The 20,678-nt window shown below is 41.2% G+C and overlaps 1 long non-coding RNA gene across 2 annotated transcripts; it reads left to right on the plus strand.

Moving 5' to 3' along the window:
• Positions 1 to 1,374: 1,374 nt before the first annotated feature.
• On the plus strand, positions 1,375 to 18,925 carry LOC139057397 (uncharacterized). Of its 2 annotated transcripts, XR_011512737.1 has the most exons (4): positions 1,375 to 1,549; positions 2,010 to 3,912; positions 5,967 to 11,187; positions 17,534 to 18,925. It is a non-coding gene; the product is annotated as an uncharacterized lncRNA (long non-coding RNA). The 2 variants fall into 2 exon arrangements; XR_011512736.1 differs by lacking the exon at positions 1,375 to 1,549 and having other exon boundaries at positions 1,580 to 3,912.
• The last annotated feature ends 1,753 nt before the right edge of the window (positions 18,926 to 20,678 follow it).

Below are 20,678 nucleotides of genomic sequence, written 5' to 3' on the forward strand. Positions count from 1 at the left end.
ATTTAATAGCCTTAAAAAGAGTGCTTTGTTGTTGCTGTGTCCTGCTAGTACCCACCTATAAGGCAGAAATGTGCCTCGGGCCGCCAAAGCCCCATCAGCTCGACGCGCGTCTTGTGCTTCGTGTGCAACAGTTCACAGATCTCTTCGCATTTCATAGATGCGAAAAGTTGTCATTTGTCAACTATAGCTGTATCTCAAATTTTTAGTCACTTCGGATCATACGCTTCCTTCGGTTAGCTTTTTCTCGTTTTTTTTTCAAAACGTATGAACGAGATTCCATATTGTATAACGAACCCAAATATAGCGAATTATCCTCCATGTTGACCACGCAAAACATACCTATACTCGTCTGAAATAACTCGCTTATAATGAACTGTGCATTGGATACATCGAACTTGAGGTGTCTGCTGCCAGGGGAGGAGCTGCCACATCTCATGCTTCAGGACGCACTTTTGCGGTGGATGTGCTGCACCTGTACTATGCCAAAATTGAAGGAAGTGGACTGGAGCAGGCTTGCAACAATTTTACACATTGAGAACACCTTGTTTAGTGATGTGGAGGAACACTAAGGTACAGGCAAAATTACTGCCTTCTGCACATGGTTTTGTTTTCAATAAATGGATTCCTGCTTTGCTTCTGTTCTCCGTTGGAGATAGCAAATCTATCCTTAGTGAACTATCACAAAATCTTGTTTAAATTTGTTATAATAGGTGAGTTAGGGTTTATCGAATTACCTCGTATATAAAACTAGTTTAAGCTCACAAGCCTGCTCATAACTAGGTTTGATTGGAAGGGAAAATCATTTGCATAACATTAAGCTTTTGTAGCACCTGTATCAGAAAAAAAGTAAATATAAAATTGAATGTATCAATAAAAAAAAGCTAAAGAAAAAGCAAATGGTTGCGATCTCCTCACTTCAAGCATTACCAAAGCCAAAACCTGGCTTGACGCAGGTTCACTGCATCAAAAAAGAGGGCTGGTTTTGAGGCAGCAATGAAGGTAGGTGGTTCGACCCTGAGGGCTAAAGGGGCCTTGCCTCCGAGCTATGCAATGGTAGTAAATGTTTTGCCTAGTATTTAGTATCTTAGATATTTTCTCGGTATAAGTTTTGCGCCTCTGCTGTGGAGTTGTAACTACATCACATTAAGATGCATAAATTGCATTTATTGAAAATGCTGGGTCTTGGGCCTCTTTGGGCCTAGGGTGCAAGGGACAGTGTTATGTGCCGGTCGCCAGGGTATCAGTAGCACAAAGCGAACGAAAGTGAGCTATCTGCCCTCTTCAGCTTCACGGTCTCCCCCATATCTCTCCCTCCCCCATTTATTATTATTATTAACTGCACACAGCTCACTGCCGAACTGCTGTTTTGAAAGCGCGCGCGTCGTGTGAGGCCTTTAAACTCCGAATGCTGGAAAGTTGCTTGTTGTTCTCTTTCCCCTTCACGGGAAGCAAAGTAGCCACGTCGTTTTATTCGTGATAATTTACTGGAAGTTTATGGTAAAAAAAATCGAATTCACCGAAGACATGTGAAGCAGCGGCATCGTTATCGGTATGATTGTTTAAATTCGAAGATGGCAGATAGCTCGACCCACGGCTGTTTCTATGGCTCGGCCGGCTCGGATTGGTAGAGGGGCAATTGTGGGATTTGTTTGAAACCTCTGGGCAGAAGGGAATGTTTCGCCTTTGTTTCCCTTACTATTCTCTGGTAGCTGTTTCGCAAGCGTGCTTGTCGATCAAGAAAGCGGTGCATGTCTAGTGAAAGGAACGGGGAAAAATATTTAGATAACATTTTTTTGCAGCTAGCTGCGTAGGCAGGAAAAAAGAAAAAGCGTTTCTTCGCTATTTCTTCCCTCGTGGCCAGCGACTTGTCTCTACGGTTTTGCTACGAAGTCGCATCTGTGTGCAATCTGCGTCTAACGTGCCACCATGGTTTTAATTCGAGCCAGTGTTGCTTTTGCGCGGCTTTAGGTTGCATTGACGTAGTGCTGATGGACTGCTTTGTATTTCAGGCTGATGTTCCACGACCAGTCTACGGCGCACACCTGCGACTACATGAAGTTTAGCTGTTTTTGTGACAGCGTGTGTTTCGTGGAAGGACGGTGCCGACATTTATTGCGGATACGGAACGTGATAATCGTGATGTAGACAAAATGTGAACACTGTTTTTGCTACGACGTTCATCCATTTGCCTGTAAAAAAGCAGTCGACTCACTGGGATGTACATTTTTTTGTTTGATTTAACATGATTGGATCGAAGCTCGTTTCACGCAAATTTTGAACGGCGTGACAAAAGCGTTTGTTTTTAGGTAAAATGCACGTCAACAAAACGTTTTGTGTAGGCTTGAGTACGCCGCGTCAGAGCCTCCTGTTATCTGTAGGTTAAAGTGATGTAAAGGATACTTACAGCGTCAGTTTCTGTAAATTTTGAATAAATGCGATATTAAAAATTCTAGTCCACTTAGAAACCCGAGTTTATGACAAACTGTATTAATGGTTTGTGTGCCAACAAAGAAGCTTTATGTATTGGAGATTTTATGAATTTCTAGTGCACCTTTGCATGAACATAATCAGTCATTGCGTCAAAGTTACTATTTAAGGGTTGTGCGTCTATTTCGCTGCATCACATTGCTGCTATCCTCCAAGGTGTCTGCCAAAGGGTTTGTGCATGGCTTGTTGCCTTGTTATGTAAGGCATGCTTCACAAATTATATGAAGGGATACATGTGACCACCATTTATAGCAAAAATGGCAGTCCCAATCCACTGTTGAAGTGCAGATTGTGCTCACATTGTCCTTGTTTATTTATATAATCTTAAGCAACTAAAGTTCAATGCCAACTCATGGACATAACCATGCATAGTTCGATTTTAAGAACTGCTTTTTTTTTTCTTAGCCACAGGTTTTACAACAAACACTTGTTTTTTTGGTTAACACAGTGTGCTACATGGTGCAAGAAGTGGCTCTTCCTTTTTGTCTGCAAAGTGGAATTTATCAGCATAAGAAATTATTGGATGAATGTTTATTTTTGAATGTTGCCTTTCTCATATGATTAGGCATGTGGCTTGTCTTTTAGTTTTGTGACTGCAATTTTTGTGATGCTTTCAACCACAAGTATGCTACTTATGTTCATGAAAGTGCTGCAGCAATGCAAGTGTGCTGGAAGTTGCAGTCTCGGCAAGCACAAATTTTAGTTAAGCTTGCACCTACTGACATTTGAGAAACATACGTATATACTTGTCCAAGGAGAGTTAAAGCGCCATGCCTGTCTGTACCCATGCTGATGAAAAGTACAGTTGGCGCACTTCTCATCTCTTATTTGTTGAAATGTATAACAATTTTAGCCTTGGACATTGCCTCTCTGAAATACTGAAGTTCCCTTTGAATCTTCAGCAATTGTAGTGTCCTGTTGGGCCCTTCATGCATGCTTTTGTAGCTACTAGCTTCCCAGCCATTTCTGCCCATCTAGTCACGATGGTCTTCCAAGGTAGGAGTTCTAACTTGGACTGTGAAAAATAAGAAGTAATTTTTTTCTCCAATAGGTGGCCCTGAGGTACACTTGTGTTTGATGCATATGTGAAGTCAGTTTTGTGCAATACAGATAAGTTGCCGCATTGCATGGGGCTGTGCATTTGCAAGATTGCAATGCTGCATACATAGTTTATTCTGGCAGATTTGCATTATGCAGCAATGGGTGTGTTAGTGGGAAGTGGCAGTCTGGCTTTTCTGAATGTGGTGTGTATCCATTGCCGAATAACATGTGGCCCCTTAGTGTCTCATAATAATTGTGGGTTACCATGTTTCATGTATGCACCCAAGAAGGGTGCAACATGGCTAATATTTCATGGTGCTGTATGCATTCCAGTGAGTAAAGGTGACACAGTTGTGAAAGGGAGCTGGAGAATGTCTCATCAAGGTACTATCCGCAAACAAATAGCATTGTGTGCAGTTGGTGCATGTCTTGTCATGTAGTGATGGCACTTCTCTAGCAAATGCTAGTTAAGTGCAGGTAATTGTTTGTAGTGGTGTTTCTTTGTGTTTAAATTTTACACCAAACTGTTAAAATAACGTCTTAAAAGCTGTGTGCTGCAAGTTTCCTGTCTTAGCTTGTACACTTGAAGTATTATCTAGTTTTCAAGTTTTTATTAATTTCGTGTAGTGTTTTGTGAGCCAGTCTTAATGGCCACTAATCAGCTAATGAAAAACGAAAGCTGGTTTCCTTTTTTCCTTTATGTATGCAGTAGGTAAACCTTGCTATCTTTTTTGACTGAGCTTGCAAACTTTCAGCTACCCCACTGAAGTGAAATTGTTACTGAGGTTCTGTTCAAAGTTGTGCTGTGAGATTCTGGGCAGCTTGTAGGCATTTTGAGTGAATTCTGGGGTTTTAGGTGGGAAAACCACAATCTTATTACAAGTCACTTTGTAGTGGCTGACTCTGGGTTAATTTTGACCACCAGGGGATCTTTAATGTGCCCCCAGTGCATGGTACATGGGCATTTTTGCCTTTCAGTACCATTTAGATGCGGTAGCCGGGGCTGGGATTTGATCCCACAACCTCGTGCTTAGCAGTGCGGCACCACAGCCGCTAAGCCACCGGGGCGGACGATAGGCATTTTTATCCTGCATAATAGGGGCACCCAGATCAGCTTGTGTGTGTTGCTTGGGAACAGCAGAGGGAGAAACACTGGATGAATATGCTGATGTATAATAAATTTGCCTCTAGAGAAGCAGAATAAAAAAAAAAAAAACGCTTGCGGGAACTTTGCACACCCTTATGTGCATTGAATTTGGGCAAACTTGCTGAAGGGAAGCCATACAATGCTAGATGTCGGCCTGTGGTACTTCAGGAAAAGCATTAAATATTGTGTCACTGTAATGAAACTAGTGCTTTGTTGTCTGAAATGTGCTTATCACAAGAAGAATTATGTGGTAGGCATTATGACGTACAAAAAAAGTGACGGCTAACTAGAGCTTTAGACTGATGTATCTACCTTGCCATTGATTTGATGCTGTGATGCTGAGCCATAGTTAGAAGATGCAACACTAGCGGTGATATCTGGGGTAGGGTTTGGCTAAAATTTGTTGGATTATTCTCTTCAGGCAATGTGTGCACATTTGTGCGTGCCAAGATCTATGAAAAGCAAGAGCACTGATGAAAATATCTAAACTGTGCTGCATATGTCTTGAAACACTTCTGATTAGACCTGGGCTGCGAGATTTGATATGTGTAAAGAGTTGAAATTTAGATGGCTGCGTGTTTGTGCTCAATGTCAGTGCGTCATCGTGAAGCCCGTTAAGTTCTGCTGTTGCTCAAAATGTTTCACATGAGGCGCATTTTTAAGTAGTTGGATAGATGCTTTATAAGTATGCTACACATAAAATAGTTATTTTTTCTGGCATTTCTGTACAGAGTTGTTGCACGGAGACTACATTGTGTAACCTTGGCAAAACTCGCCAAGGTATAACAAAATCGCAATCGGTTCTCCAGCTGTACGCTTTTCAGGATTTTAAAGATGCAAAAGAAGTGGTTAAACTAAATTTTCAATGGACAGAATTAATTTGCTCCTGTAGGGCTTACTGTGTTGCATTGCTATTCTTGGTATGAGGTTATTGGAAATTCGTAGCTGCTAAAAGCTTTATGCAGCAGACAAGTAGAATCTAACTTTTGACTGGACCTGCGCTTCCCAAACTTTCCTTGGCACATTCTTATTTCAGGGCATTGTGACTGAAAAAAAAAAAGAACAATGGACTTGAACAAGAGAGTAGTTTGAGTTAGCATAGGTAGTTTGAAGACATGCTTAGCGCTAACCCTCCTTGTGATGCTAGTGCTTCCACGGCAGCCTGACACTTGCGTGGCACCATAGTCGTGTGATGGTGGTAATGTGTGCATGTCGTACAAAACTCCCGGAAACCTATGTTGGCTATTTTTTTAGCAGCTGTTTGTACCCCATGTGTGTTTCTCTTGTGCAGCTGGAGTTGCGTCTAACGCCTTGCTTCCCACTGCCGTGCCGCTGGTAGAGTGCCCCATAGACCGGCAGCGACGCCGACGTTCTCCCTACATCAACCAAGTGGGCAGGTACCAGTGTTCTTTCTGTCCTTACCGCACTGACTATCAGACCAACCTGATAGCGCACCAGCGAACACACACAGGGGAAAGACCATTCCGCTGCAGCTTCTGTGCCAAGGGGTTCGCCCAAAAGAGCAACCTGAAGTCCCACCTGAAGAGGCACATCCCTGATGCCGTTGCCCAGTGAATTTGCTGACTCTCTGGTGGTTTGCGCTTGTGTGTGCCCCACTAAACAAGCAGCTGCGTGAGAACTATGTTTTGTTGTGCTTAGTGCTAGTAGCTTCACTTTGTCTTCTAAGTAATGTCATTTTTTCACAAGAAAATGTTTGTTATGTGGCCATCTGGTGGATGCGTATGTTCACATCGTTCAAGCATGTGTGCTTATAATTTAATTGCAAAGGAAATGTGTGTAAGTGACAAAAGAAAATAGTAGACAAATTGTGCTGGACAAGTTATATTGGTGCTGCTTTACCTGGTGGCAGTGATGGTAGTATTCAACAGTTGTGTCCATACTTTCCAGCCAGAAAATTTCTATTCAACGAGCAGCTAAGATTGCACCTATTGTGAACAGATTAGGCTTAAGCATCATAAAATAACAAAGCTTACTCATCTTTTCATATTTATTTTGGTCCTGCGCTCGAGCTAAACATTCCAATGTTTAATCTGTTTCGCATGTGTAGTGTACAGCCAAAACGATTACATGTGGCATGATGCACATTCTTTTAGTTGTGCTTGCATGTCAATATAATGTTCGGACGTGGAGTTAATGTTTTGTTTTGTGAGCAGTTTAACTTGTATGGGCTGATATGTTCCTTATTGGAACATCTCTTTAGTATTCACTCACACATAACTTCAGCATTTATCCTATTTTGCGGCAGACTTGCACTCCATGCAACATTTAGTGCAAGTTTTTGTTTATGGAAGATGAATATGCAGCATTTAATGCCAGATTTAAGTGCCATAGCATTTGAATACTAGCAGAATGCACTCTTTAATAAGAGTTAACTGCACTGTACATAGACACTGCTGGATTCAAAGCAAAACTTACGCTGCAGAGAGATAAATTTCTTGCATGAAGGACAAATTTTATGTTAATGCACTCTTAAAATTGAAGTGAGCATTTCTATAATACTGAGATTTAGGATTGCTGCAATAGCATTTGCAAAATTGAGCGTGTCAAACTCTTGCTAAATTTGAAGGGGTCGTCTCTGCATTTTTGTGCTTCAGGTCTGTCACAATACCGTGTGAGAGATGTTGCTGTGATTGTACAATTTGAATGGTGGGAAATCAACATTTGTGCTGTTTGCTTCAAGTAGATTCCAATTCAGACCACATCATTTAAAGACTTAATTCCTGCAAGTTAAAGCTTGTCACACTACCAAAGTTTATAAGTTCCTAAGGTGTTAAGTAAAAAGTCATTGTGTAGGTTCCTTATGTAAAAATTTATTTTTATTACTGGTGTTAGTGACTAAAGGAGTCATCTGAGCTTATACGAACATAGAACTGGAATACCTTAGCACTAGTTCTTATAAGGATAAGAACATCTGCTGAGGTTTGAACACTTTGAAGCTACAAGCCAAGTGTAATTTTTAACCTCGTGCTAACCACTAGTGTACAATGCATCAAAACACAAGTTTTTGTGTTTGTTTGTGCTGATAAACATAGCCATTTAAAATATAATTTCTTTAGTTTGTTTTATTTATGCAAAAGTTGTTCGCATAATTTGTAAATATTATTCTAAATCAGCCTTCATTGATAAATCTATTTTGTTGTGTAAAATGTTGACATCGGACACTGATACTGAATTTAAGTTTGGTGCAATCAAATTGCCTGGTTGTCATCGAAATTTATATCTTATTTGCATGCTTAATTTGCAGTAATACCAAACATGTATATTTGTAACCATTTGCTTCAGCTAGTGGTGAGACATTGATGACTAGGGCGAAGTCTAACAACTTACAACTGCAAGAATGTTCGATCAAAATTGTCCATCTGAGATTTACACAATTTTTATATATTATAACTTATGTCATGTACAGTATTTTTTATATTTTTTTTCTTCTTGATTACCTTTATTGTGACATCTATGGTCTACTTGTGTATCTTGAGCAATTAAGTTTGCTGGTATGTTCCGAACATTCGATCAGAAAATTTGGAATTTATGATTGAGGGACACTGTAAATGGTGCACGAATATTTTCTCCACCTAATGATGTCAGCCTTTGTAATTTTGAAAACAAGGAAGATCATATTAAGTTTTCTAACAGTTTTCTTGCTTTTTTTACTTTCTAATTTTATTCGTTTCCTCTTTCTTTTTTTTGTATTTATCTGAGATTTCTCATTTCTTTTTCTTTACAGCTGTGAGGAAAAGCAAAATATAGATAGATGTTACGGCCAAGTGAAACCAATGAAAGAGGAAATGAAGGCTTGGCATTATTGTCTATTCGCTTCATTGGGTTCACTGAATCAATACCCCTCACCTTCCCCGATTCTTCTCACTCAAAATATAGGTGAACGTGTTGTACCACAAAAATATTTTACAAAGGCACCGGTGAGCTTTAACTGAGTGAAGTTTTTACAACTGTTTTATAATTGTTTTGTATTTATTTCATTACATTGAACTGTAGTGAATGTGTTACTGACCAAAATTTCTTACGCTTGGGTTTCCCAAGATCTTGCAGCCTGTCACAACAACCATAGTGCTGGATATTGCTTGTGCCTGTCACATTTTGCTGCCTATGTGAAATAGCACTGTGGTTTCTGTGATTCCTGTGTGTCTTAGCAGATTGTGTGAAAATTGTATGAATTGACCAGTGTGCCTCTGCCTACATAAGTAAATTTTTCTGTGTATAGCTTAAAGAGACAGTAAACAAAAACAAATTGGGTTTTTCTTGCAGAACTCTGTATCCATTTTGTTGACAAAAAAAAAAAAGTTTGTTTAATACTATTAGACAAAATGAAGACGAAACTTTAATTTTTGAATGCTGTGGCACTGATGACATCGGTTTGATGCAGATTATACATTGCCTACTTGTCTTTGGGCCCTTTTTTTTTAGAAATATCTGTAAAAGTTGCCCTGTGGTGTCTTTGCATACATTCAAATTAAATGTAATTGTTTCTTTCCTATTGATACACAGCTAAGTAGTTCTGAGCAGATGCTGCTGAAATCTCTGACATCACAGGCAGCTAGCGCAGGAATCTCAAGGTGAGGTTGCTACCTGTCTTTCATATTTGCATTTTTCGTGTCATACCGAGCCTCTGCTCATGGTAAGACTTTGCTGATTGCAGCCTAAGGAGTATAACATATCACTTCAGGCTGACATTATAAGTTACATCTTTAGTGTCTCTTTCATGATCTCTCTCTTTATTGCCGACAGCTATTCTCTGCTGCATTGAACTGTCTGTTGTGATAAACTGTCCTCTCATGTATGTCATAGTGCAATGCCTCAAAAAGTGTGGCGTGCAGTTGCGCAAAAGTACTTCGTGTGTAAAACTCTTACCTATCTGAAATATATGTGAAGCTCAGCTTTGCAAGAATATTAAGTGCTTGCAGTTTCGTGCACTTATATGTGTATTTAAGCTGAGTGCAATGGCACTTGGTTGATTCTGCGAAATGTTTTGCGACTCCATGTACAGCCTGAAAAAATACACAGAACATCTTAAATACCCTTTGCTTGTCTGCTTTATGCTTTTGTGCTGGAAAGTTGTGCATTTCCTATAATATAGCATAGTATATTAGGAAGCTTGCATCACTGCAGTAACTTTCGCACCTGCAAGGCCTGGGTGATTTAGTTGAGCAATGCCTCACAATATGTCACCATCGATGTGGCTGTTCAAACAATGCCTCCTTTACTAGATGCCAGCCGCGTTGTCCGTAAACTCGGTTCCTGGCCCTCTCCCTTTTTTCTCCTCTGCGAAAAGGCAACGAGCGCCGCTTGTGGCGGACGTCTGCAACCTAGATCACGTGCTGCGGCCTCTGAGATTACCATGGCGTCTGTTGCCATCTCGGAGGCCAGCGACAACGCTCGCTAACAGACGCCCGCGCATATAAAACGCCGGCGGAGCATTCAGCCATCGCTGCCACATCCGCCGGAAGTTGAAAAGGCAACAAGCGCCACTTCACGGAATTTATGCTGAACTAACTTCAACTTAGGGAACCGCTGCCGCACTGGGAAAGCGAGCAGTGCGGCTGGCATCTAGTAAAGGAGGCATTGGTTCAAAGCTCTGTCCCATTGTTTAAATGATGCATTAATGCTGAGTTCAATGTGTATCAGTTAAAATGCTCTTTGCTGTGCTGAAGCCGGTGAACTGCTGGATGTATGATACGTGCTATTTAATTAAAAGAACAGCGTCAACACGTACCTACTGTTTGAACGCTGTTTAGAATACACTACTGAAAAGACACCTTGCAACGCCGGGCTTGAGTGTAGATCAGCTTATCAGCGGAAGCAAATACTTAGGTGCTCCTGTATAAATTTGAGGGATTGTTTTCAGATTTCAGTGAGAAGACCTGTATAGACAAGCTGCAGAGTGTTATTTACAAAGCTATTAAAATGCTGCCATCACAGTTACACCCACGGAACATGCACACACACAGGGTGAGACAGATAGCGGCAAATTCTGAAAAAGTCCTGGGTGAAAGCGTTCAAAAACAGCAAACTACAAAAAAACAAGTGTTAATGCAGGATTATGTTCTTAGCTTCCGCTGTGTGCTGCCATGTGCCCTTTGTTTACAAACATGGAATTTGGCTATTGTCATATACTTATTTCTTCAGGATTCAGCTGCATTATTTGCATTTTTGTTTAATAGTCTGTGCTGAAAAGTGCGGAAAAAAAGTGAAGTCATCATTAATTTTAATAATGAAAACATATATAAACACAACAAAGAGATGAGGGTGAGCTGTTGTCTCAACTGATCTTTGCATTGCAATCATGCTTAATCGGAGTGAACGGCTGAACTTGGCAGATTGGAGCATGTTGCTCCAATCGATCTGTCAAGTTTATAATTTGGTTATTGTGGCTAGGATTGTCATCTTTCAGCCTGATTGACCTTACCAGCAGAGTGACCTTGAAGGACAGCTGTCTACAGAAAGCCCCCTTCATGCCAGGATCGCCGTTTAATATGGTGAGAGGAACTTCACACCTTCTACTTCTATAATTCTTGAGCGTGCAGTTTCAGTTTTGCCAGCTGCATATCACTCATGCTACCTATTGGGGTGAACAGTCTCCAGAGACAGCTAATATAGAGGTGGTGGCATTTTAAAGTTTTATGCAGTGTGGTGCATAATGATTACCTCTTTAATAAGACTGTAAGTATATATACATATTGAGTAAATGATTGAGTACCTTGCTGTTCAGTTTAAACCTTGTATTATATAGGTGATGTTCAAATTTTTATATATATTGGTGAATAGACTTTCAGTTGTTTTTTGGTTGTTCAGAGTCAAGCTACAGTTAAGCAGCTTTTTCTTGCCACCCCCTTTCTCTTCTTGAGATGAATAAAGTTTGATTCGATTTCATTTACGTTGGTGTGAGAGCAATCGAAAGTAAACATGAAACAGCAGTGCTAGCTCCTTATGAAGAGATGGACTGGGAATACTCGGGTGACGTAGCATGCAGCCAAGCGGGTTCTGTAAGTGGAAATTCAAACTAATGTGTTTAATTCTTAAACAACTAATGGGCCCATAGAGCCAAGAAACACCAATGTCAGTAAAAGCATGCTGTGCATATGACCATTCTGCATAGGTTTAAGTTTGCTATTATCTTTCAAGGATATGAGGACCATATACCACTGTTCATCTAAGAAATGATGGCATTAGCAAATTTAATTCTCTTCTCCAAATTGTTAGTCTAATTTAAGTAAATTTTATTTCCGTGGTGTTTTCCTCGTCATCGGTATTAGCCAGCCGTGACTTGAGATGGGCATCGAGCATTTTGCATGCTTCTTGCAATGTGGCTTTTTGCTCCCAATGCTTTAGCCTGTGATGAATTGGTAAAAGGTCTGAGTGAGCTGCGGTAAACAGTGGGGGTTGGTGAGTGTCTTCCCTTCATGGCGCGACCTTCCTGTGGCTTGCTCGAGCTTGTGACTTGCTGTCTGCACAAAGACGAGCGTGTGGCTGGCTGATCAACAAGCGCACATTATGTGGCCTGTGCCAAGAGGTAGCACGTTAGTTAGTCTTACCTTTACCGAAAAGGCCAGACATTGAATTCTTTCGGGTAGCCACCCCCCTGGTCGCTGCCATGTTTTGGGAAAGATGCCATGATCCCCTGCTGCGCCACCGTTTTTTCACGTGTGACTACAAACTTCATTCTGAGGCTGAACTGTGTGGTGCACACATGTAGGGAGGACTATCTAAGCAAATTAATTACTGGGTTTAATGTCATGAAAACTTGTCGTCTATAAGAGACATCATAGTGAGGGGTTGTAGATTAATTTCAGCTACCTGGGGTTCTTTAATGGGCACCTAAAGCATGGTACACGAGCATTTTTACATTCTGTCCAGGGTGTCAAACTTGTGGAAAGGGGAGGGGGGGGGGTGGAACGGGAAAAATGAAGCTCCAGTTCAGTTTGGGTGCAGTGCACTTAGATTTCATTCCAGTTTTGTTTTGGTTTGGAAAAATGAAATTTTATAACAGCGGTTCAGAGCTGTCCATGTGTGTTGAGTTCTTACACATAAGAAAAGCAGATTTATCCTGCCGTTTACAGCAGCAATTGCCACATACTGACAAGATCACTTTATTCAGTAGCTACCACAATGTTATATTTATAATAAGCCATGCAGCTGAGCTCGTTGAGTTCCCTCAAAGAGGCACCCTGAAAGCATCACATCGTATTGACATCATTTGAAGTCATAGCGCTGGATTGACACAAGCAAGAAAAACGACAGGACGTACGCTATCAACTGAATTTTATTTCAGAAAAGCATGGTACCTATACCGATCAAACGAAGGATTTCCACTCATTTGACCAGTATAAGTACCATGCTTTTCTGAAATAAAATTCAGTTGATAGCGCACATCCTGTTGTCTTTCTTGTCCGTGCCAATCCAGCACTATGGTTTCAATTGATGCAACGAACCAACTAGCCGAAAAATCTGCACTCCTGATTGTCTTGACTGCTGCATTCCTTAAAGTTAATGTTTGCACTCTTACCTTAATAGGAATGTCATTTAGACTCTAATGCTCTTTTATAAAATCTACAGTTAAAGAACTAAGGCACTCTGGTAATGGTAATAAATGCGTACTACTGCTATATCATATCATATATATGTGTACCGTATGTTAAACATATGATGTGTGACATATGTATAAGAGTGGATTCAGTTAACTGATCACTGTAATAACAGTGGCTGCACACAAGTTGTGCCCATTTGTGATGTTTGGTAATGAGAATGCCTGCCACTCTTTCAAAAGTGTATGGAGCGCTGTTCACATAGTTGTAGCTAACTGTGGGCTATGTGGTGTAACTCCTGTTGCATCTCTGATGCTCCTGAGTCCCTGTTGGCTGAATGCAATTGTTCTCCTTGCACTGCAGTATGGAGCAGGAATTCCATTGCACAGTTGAGTTGGCTCCAAGCCTTGAAGTAAAGCTCAAAATTCTGTTTTTGTTAAACACAAATATGCAAGTGCATTAAGTTTAAGCACATAAGGAGCTTTGCTTGCAGGTCATTTCTTGGCAGGTTATGAATATTACCTTCAACAGTGTGCTCTACAATGGAACAAGAACACTTTATCATTTGAAGGCCCTATTACGTAGTGTGAGATTCGCAACCAGTATTGGGTAACAGAGTGGCAGCGTCTGTCTTCAGGAGCGCAGATGTAGGCTGAAGGATATGCAACTTCTGCAGCGTGTAATTCTTTCTGTACAAACTGATTTTAGTGCTGGTGCGCAAATGTTTTGGCCATTTTAGTTCGACATAATCATTGGATGTTTCATGTAAGCATGTTTGCCATAAGCGTTTCATGCTTTCAATGAAGAAACAGCTGCACACCGACAAAATAGCGCACATGTCGGTGTTCTAGGATTGTTTCCTTCTCACCCTCGCTGTCTCCACATAGAAAACATGCTTACTCTATTTACTCAAACCTAGGCCGGCCTCAATTGTAAGCGGACCCCCCGAATTCGGAAGGTCGAAAACTAAAAAACAAAGCTTTCTTCAAGTATGAGCTGACCAAGATAATAGTAATGAACAACAGCCACAAAAAGCAAATGACATTTATTTTGGAGGATGCTTAAGCTTTGCCGTTAAGAGTAGAATGCGATAGCACTCAAAGAGCCCCGACTGCTTGTCATACTTCCTGGCAACCGCAGCTTTCTTGCAGATGGGCAGAGGTGAGCGCGATGGTGTTGTTGCAAGGAACTGAGCTGTGCTGGTCATGCCGCCCTATGAATGGTAGAAACGCTGGAAAAGGGGTTTGTGCTCGAGTTTCTGCGTAACAAAATTATGTTTTCTGGTATATTCAAATTAAACTCCAATGCTATTGTGCCTGTAGGTTGTGTTAGGTCATACTTCACTATTTTTCTGACGCATCTTACTGCGAGGAATTCAGTTATTTCAGTAACGTCTAGTGCCGTGTGGAGGGCCTGTGTGGTTGTGGCTCAGAATGATTTTTTGCGAAACAACTTCAGACGCAGACAAGAGATTTTTTGTGACGCGGGGCCCTTAACACTATCGCGTTAATATGCACTGCCAGTGATGCCCTTGCCCCAGCTCATGTAGGCAGCATTGTACTAACACCTCATGCTCGATGCTGGTGTCTCTCTGAAGGTGAAATTTGAGAAAACAGTGGCTGTGGCTGCACTGCATGTATTAAATGGGGACAAAATGACGTACCGTTAACTGAGAGTTGTAGTACGGTGCGATATGGCAGCAGCTAATAATATTATTGGCTACAGTGCCATCTTTAAGCACTGGCATTAGTAGACTGCCATTCTCCTAGTTCCAACAGCACCTAACAATGTTGAATATAAGCCTACCTAGAAGTTTGATAAATCGCAGCTTAAAAAAAATCAACCTAGATTCAAACAAATACAGTATGTTAGTGTGGTGTCAAAAGGAATTTCATATACCCTGCAGTAAACGCAGTAATGCAACTGTCTTTGAAGCTTCTGCAAGAACTAGTGGTTCGTAGCAGCCAATTCTCCCCATGTTGCTCAAACAGCATTGTTTATTTTGCTGGCACTTTAGGTCTGCTCAACCAAATCTGACCCAGCACTTGTATGGAAGTAGTGATGCACTAATTTATTATGAATAGCACTCGTGCCAGAAAGAGAAAGGATGAAAGGAAACAAAAGGAAAAACTATTGCATACCTGTTGTACCATCTACGGGAACGTCATCCTAACACACAAAAATTGTTAGTTAAAATTTCTGACTGCAAATGAAGCTGTTTCAGTGCTCGGTTGCACCTTCCGTAATGCTTGAGTGTGCAGAGTTTGAGTTTTGCCTGCTGTGTTTCATTGCTGCTACCCACAGGAGTGAACAGTCTCCAGACAGCTCATGTAGAGGCGGTGGCACATTTATGTTTATATGACCTGGTTTGTAATAATTGACTATTTAATGAGAATGTGTAAGTATTATATTGATGATGTAAAAATTTTCAAATGTATCGGTAAATAGCCTCACTTATTTGCATTGATGTGGGAGCAAACTAAAGGTGAATTTGAAGCAGGGGTGCTAACTACTTGCCATGACAGGATGGACCAGGAATACACAAATAATGCAGCATGAAGGCAACTGGTTTCCAGTAGTTTCAAGTCATGAAACTGATGGACATGTTTTTTAAACAAGTAGCGGCCATATAAAGCAAACACCAATGCCAATAAAAGCATATTGTGCTTATGATCATTCCGCATAGGCTTAAGGTCGAGATTATTTTTCAAGGATATGAGGACCATATCTCAACGACCATTTATCTTGCAAATGATGGCATTAGCAAATTTAATTATCTTCTACAGCTTGTTAGTCTAACTTAAATAAATTTTATTTCCGCTGTGCTTTCCTCGTCATCAGTATCTGCCAGCCGTGACTTGAGGTGGGCATCAAGCATTTTGCATGCTCCCTGCGATGTGGCTTGTTGCTCCCAATGCTTTAGCCTGTGATGAATTGGTAAAAGGTCTGAGTGAGCTGCGGTAAACAGTGGGGGCTGGTGCGTCTTCTCTTCATGGCACGACCTTCCTGTGGCTTGCTCGAGCTTGTGACTCGCTGTCTGCACAGAGACGAGCGTGTGGCTGGCTGATCAACAAGCGGACATTATGTGGCCTGTGCCAAGAGGTAGCACATTAGTTAGTCTTACCTTTGCCGAGAAGGCCGAACATTGAATTCTTCTGGGTAGCCACTCCCCTGGTCGCTGCCATGTTTTGGGAAAGATGCCATCGTCCCCTCCTGTGCCACCGTTTTTTCACGTGTGACTACAAACTTCATTCTGAGGCTGAACTGTGTGGTGCATACATGTAGGGAGGACTATCTAAGCAAATTAATTACTGGGTTTAATGTCATGAAAACGTGTCGTCTATAAGAGACATCATAGTGAGGGGTTGTGGATTAATTTCAGCTACTACCTGGGGTTCTTTAATGTGCACCCAAAGCATGGTACACGAGCATTTTTGCATTCTGTCCAGGGTGTCAAACTGGAGGAAAGAAAAAGCAGTTCGGTTTGGGTTCAGTGCGGTCTGATTCCGTTTCAGTTTAATTTCCATGTGGAAAAATACGATTTTATAGCAGTTCGCAAACCAGTTCAACGCAGTCCATTTTATCCTTCCCCATGGCAACATGCTGTCTAGTGCTATCAATTTGTGCACCTGGTGCATGGGCTAGTTTCATCGGAAGGAGGCAGAAATGAGCTCCCTGGTACATTGGAGATAGCAACCGATGTATTACATAACTCCTATTGATTAAATTTAAAGTTGTACAGCTACAGCACACTCGCAAATGAAGGCAACATCGTGTGACATTGCTAAAGTGTGCAAAAAGGGGCCGGCACCTCAACAAGTTGATCCCTGCGCTTCCTCTTTGCTGCATTTGCTTTTATCATTATTGATATAGAGTATGGGAACAACCGGAGACAATAGTCTTCTGGGAAGCATAAATGGTTCGAAGGTGCCGACCTTGCATATAATGGTGTCAAACTATGCAAATCAAATCAACATTGTGCTTTTAACATTCGATGGGATTTAGCTTTCTCTCCTAATTGCAACAAAGTTCATTAGAATTTGTTCAGAAGTTGTCTGTTAAGAGAATTGCTGCGTCTCACATGCGTTCTAATAGGGAAGTCGGAGTTGGCCTTGACCCTAATGCTTTCTCTTAATCTGCAACTCTCCATGACAGTACTATTTCTCATTACACAGAGCGCAGGTTTGGAGCATGATACCAAATTCCCATTAAAATAACTTGTACACACACCAGAATTTTGATTTCATGACTGTGCTGGTGGTAGCAAGTGCATAGAAGAATAGTGCCATCTATGTTGCAGGCCACGAGGAAATGCAGCAGCTGCGGCTAGCAAACAAACACGAGCGTGACCTGACATCCTTAACCTCTGCCGCTGGTCACGTCAAAGAGTGGAACATCTCATGTGTTTTCGTAAGCATGGTTACTTGCACCTTTCAACTTTTTATTTCTTATCACAAGAGGTGCAGCTTCCTATGGTGTCATCTTTCAACGAAGGCAACTTTTCCTCCCAGCCCAAAGACTGATGTGGGTGTGCTTTAATCAGAAGCTGTATCCTGCTGTTTGCATGGCGATGCACTAGATTTGCATTCATAAAAGGCCGATGTCAATTTTCATTTTATAACTGGCTCCCTTCACAAATTTCCTGCTATTCACTGTTAACCCCTTGAGGCGCTGTGTACACAACTGTGGAGACCAAGGTAGCGCGTCAACAGCAAAGGCATTGATAAACAGAACGATATTCAAAACTTGTTGCATACACTTTAAGAGACTTCTGATTGGAATAGTGCTGCAAGTTTCAATAAGAAAGGGCAAAATCTTTGGTAAAACCAGCGGGAAGGTCGACGGTTGGGTGTTGTCGTACGTAGTTCACTTCCTTCGTTATTTTTCACAATGTTTTGCACCAGCTATAATCTTCAAGTGGCTAGATAGGTGCTTTTCAAGCCTGCCAGGCGAGAAATAGTTCACCTTATCATATTTGATGTTCCTGTAGTGAGTTTTTGCATGCAGTACACTTTCTGTAAACTTGACAAAAGACTCTAAATAATTGAAAATTCTTAGTCTATTCTGCAGCTGTATGCTCCTAATGATTCTCAAGACGCAAGAAATGCGGTAAAAGTGAGTTCTCAATCAACAATTAATTGGCGCCTCAAAGGGTTAAAAAGAAGCGATCCTAATGCATCGCATTATCTCGACAGCTGCATTCTTCAAAGTTCGTCGAGTTAAACATCGATATAAGGAATATCAATATATGAAATTCTTGATATAACGAAGTAGTCAACTTTTCATAACTTCTTGTCCATAGAACATCTATGTATTTTGAATCTCAGTATGACGAAGTCGGTGTATGCATGATCTCAATTCAGTGAAATTTCAATTCCGTAACAAAGCAATACCGGCGCAATAAATGGAAACTTCCACGGATGTTAATGGTGAAACGATAGAATAACAAGGGGCTGCTCGTGAACGCATCTCTCATATCACGCACTGCCTGACTAAGAGCAACCGCTGAAGTGGAGCAGCGCCATGTTACATATAAAGTCCAGTGTGATAACATCCTATCACGCCCCCTGCACTGTATGCTTTAGGTGCAAGTGAAAGCGTGTGAGGGTGAGCCAGCCGAGGAGGATGGTGGCTTGATGAGCGCAGTCTTTCTGTGCGGGCCAAGGAAAAAGGGAGAAGGGAGCAAGCTCGCGGTAACACCATCAAGTGCAAGCAAGGGAAGGGGGGGGGGGGCGCTTGTGCAGGTTGGTACGCGTCTCCTGCTCTGGTGCAGCCGTGGCTGCGCATTGCTGTCCGCGAATGAGTGCATATGCAGCTTGTGCACTTTTTTAAAGATAGTCTGCTGCGTGTTCTCATAGCTGGTTTGCCAAGATGGTGTGACATCATGTGCTCCGTCTTCCCACACGTTTAATACTGGAGGTTGCGTAATCTCGAGTTCTGGAGATGCGTTGGAGCAAGAGGCAGGCTAAGCATTCGTCCCCGCTGCAGACGCTTTTCACGGTAGCATTGTCCTACTGTGACACCATCGGCCACAGAGGCAGAGTTGACGTGAAAGTGTGGCTGACTTTGCTTTGTGCCCCCGATGTGAAGATATAGTCGACACAGCATTAAACCGTATATTTTGTCGCTGACTCTCAATTCAACAAAATTATATTTTTTCGGGTTGAAATTTGCTTTTTCCGATTGCACGATAATTCCGAAAATTTTGCTGCTCCTTCCGTGTAAGAAATATGAGTTGGTGTCTGTACTTATTTGCAAAGAAGATCAAATTTCTTTATAACGAAATTTCAGTGTAATAAAACGAATTGCCAGTTTTACTGACTTCATTATATTGATATTTAACTGCGTTTATAATTTGTACATTATCAGAGGTGTCATGGAGACTCCATACCCTTTTAGAACATCAGCATTATAAAAAAGTAAAGCCATTTCCATGCAGTGAAAGCTGTCAAAACAGCGAAGCTGGTGGTCATTTTCTCAAGTTCGAACTCAAAATTTTCACTCTGGTATTGGTAGTTTATATATACCACTGCCACATCATATCATTTGTATACCTTATGTTAAGCATATGATGTGTAACGTATGTACTATAAGCATGGATGCAGTTAACTTTATGCTAATAACAGTGGCTATGTCCAAGTTGTGTTCATTTGAGATTTTTGGCAATGAGAATGCTTTGGAATTTGTAAAAGTGAACAACTGTTGAAATGACTGTACAAACTTTGTGCTATGTGGTGGAACTCCTATTGTATCTGTGATACCGCAGAGTTCAGTTGTCTGAACATAATTGTTCTCGTATTGCAATTTGTGCCAGTAGGAGTTCCAGTGCACAGTTTAGAGCTGGCTCCAAGCTTGGTAGTAAAGCACAAAGTTATATTTTTGTGAAACACAAATATGCATGCATTATGTTTATGCGCAAAAGGGGCATTGCTTGATGAGAGCAGCATTCCGGGCAAGTTGGTAATCCATCGCTTAAATGATATTGCGCGACATAAAAAACGACACGGACGTGAAGGAAGACGACACACCAAGCGCAAAGATGCGCTTGGTGTGTCGTCTTCCTTCACGTCCGTGTCGTTTTTTATGTCGCGCAATATCATTTAAGCGAGGGCATTGCTTGCAGGCTATTTCTTGGCTTGTTATCAATATTATCTTCAACAGTGTGTTTTACAATAGAACAAGAACACTGATCATTTCAAAAACTTATTAGCGTGAGATTGGTAGCCTGTGCAACATAACAGAGCTGCAATACTTGTCTTGAGGAGCGGACATGTAGGCAGAAGGATGCTACTTCTGCAGTGTGTAATTCTACTTGAATAAACTGTCTTCAGTGCTGGTGAGCAAAAACTTGTTGTGTTTTAGTTTGGCATAATTATTATATATTTCACCTAAGCATGTTTGGCATAAGCATTTCATATTTTCTATGAAGAAACAGCTGTACACCG

This window comes from Dermacentor albipictus, chromosome 3, assembly GCF_038994185.2.
Source record: "Dermacentor albipictus isolate Rhodes 1998 colony chromosome 3, USDA_Dalb.pri_finalv2, whole genome shotgun sequence".
NCBI classification, from domain to species: Eukaryota; Metazoa; Arthropoda; class Arachnida; order Ixodida; family Ixodidae; genus Dermacentor; species Dermacentor albipictus.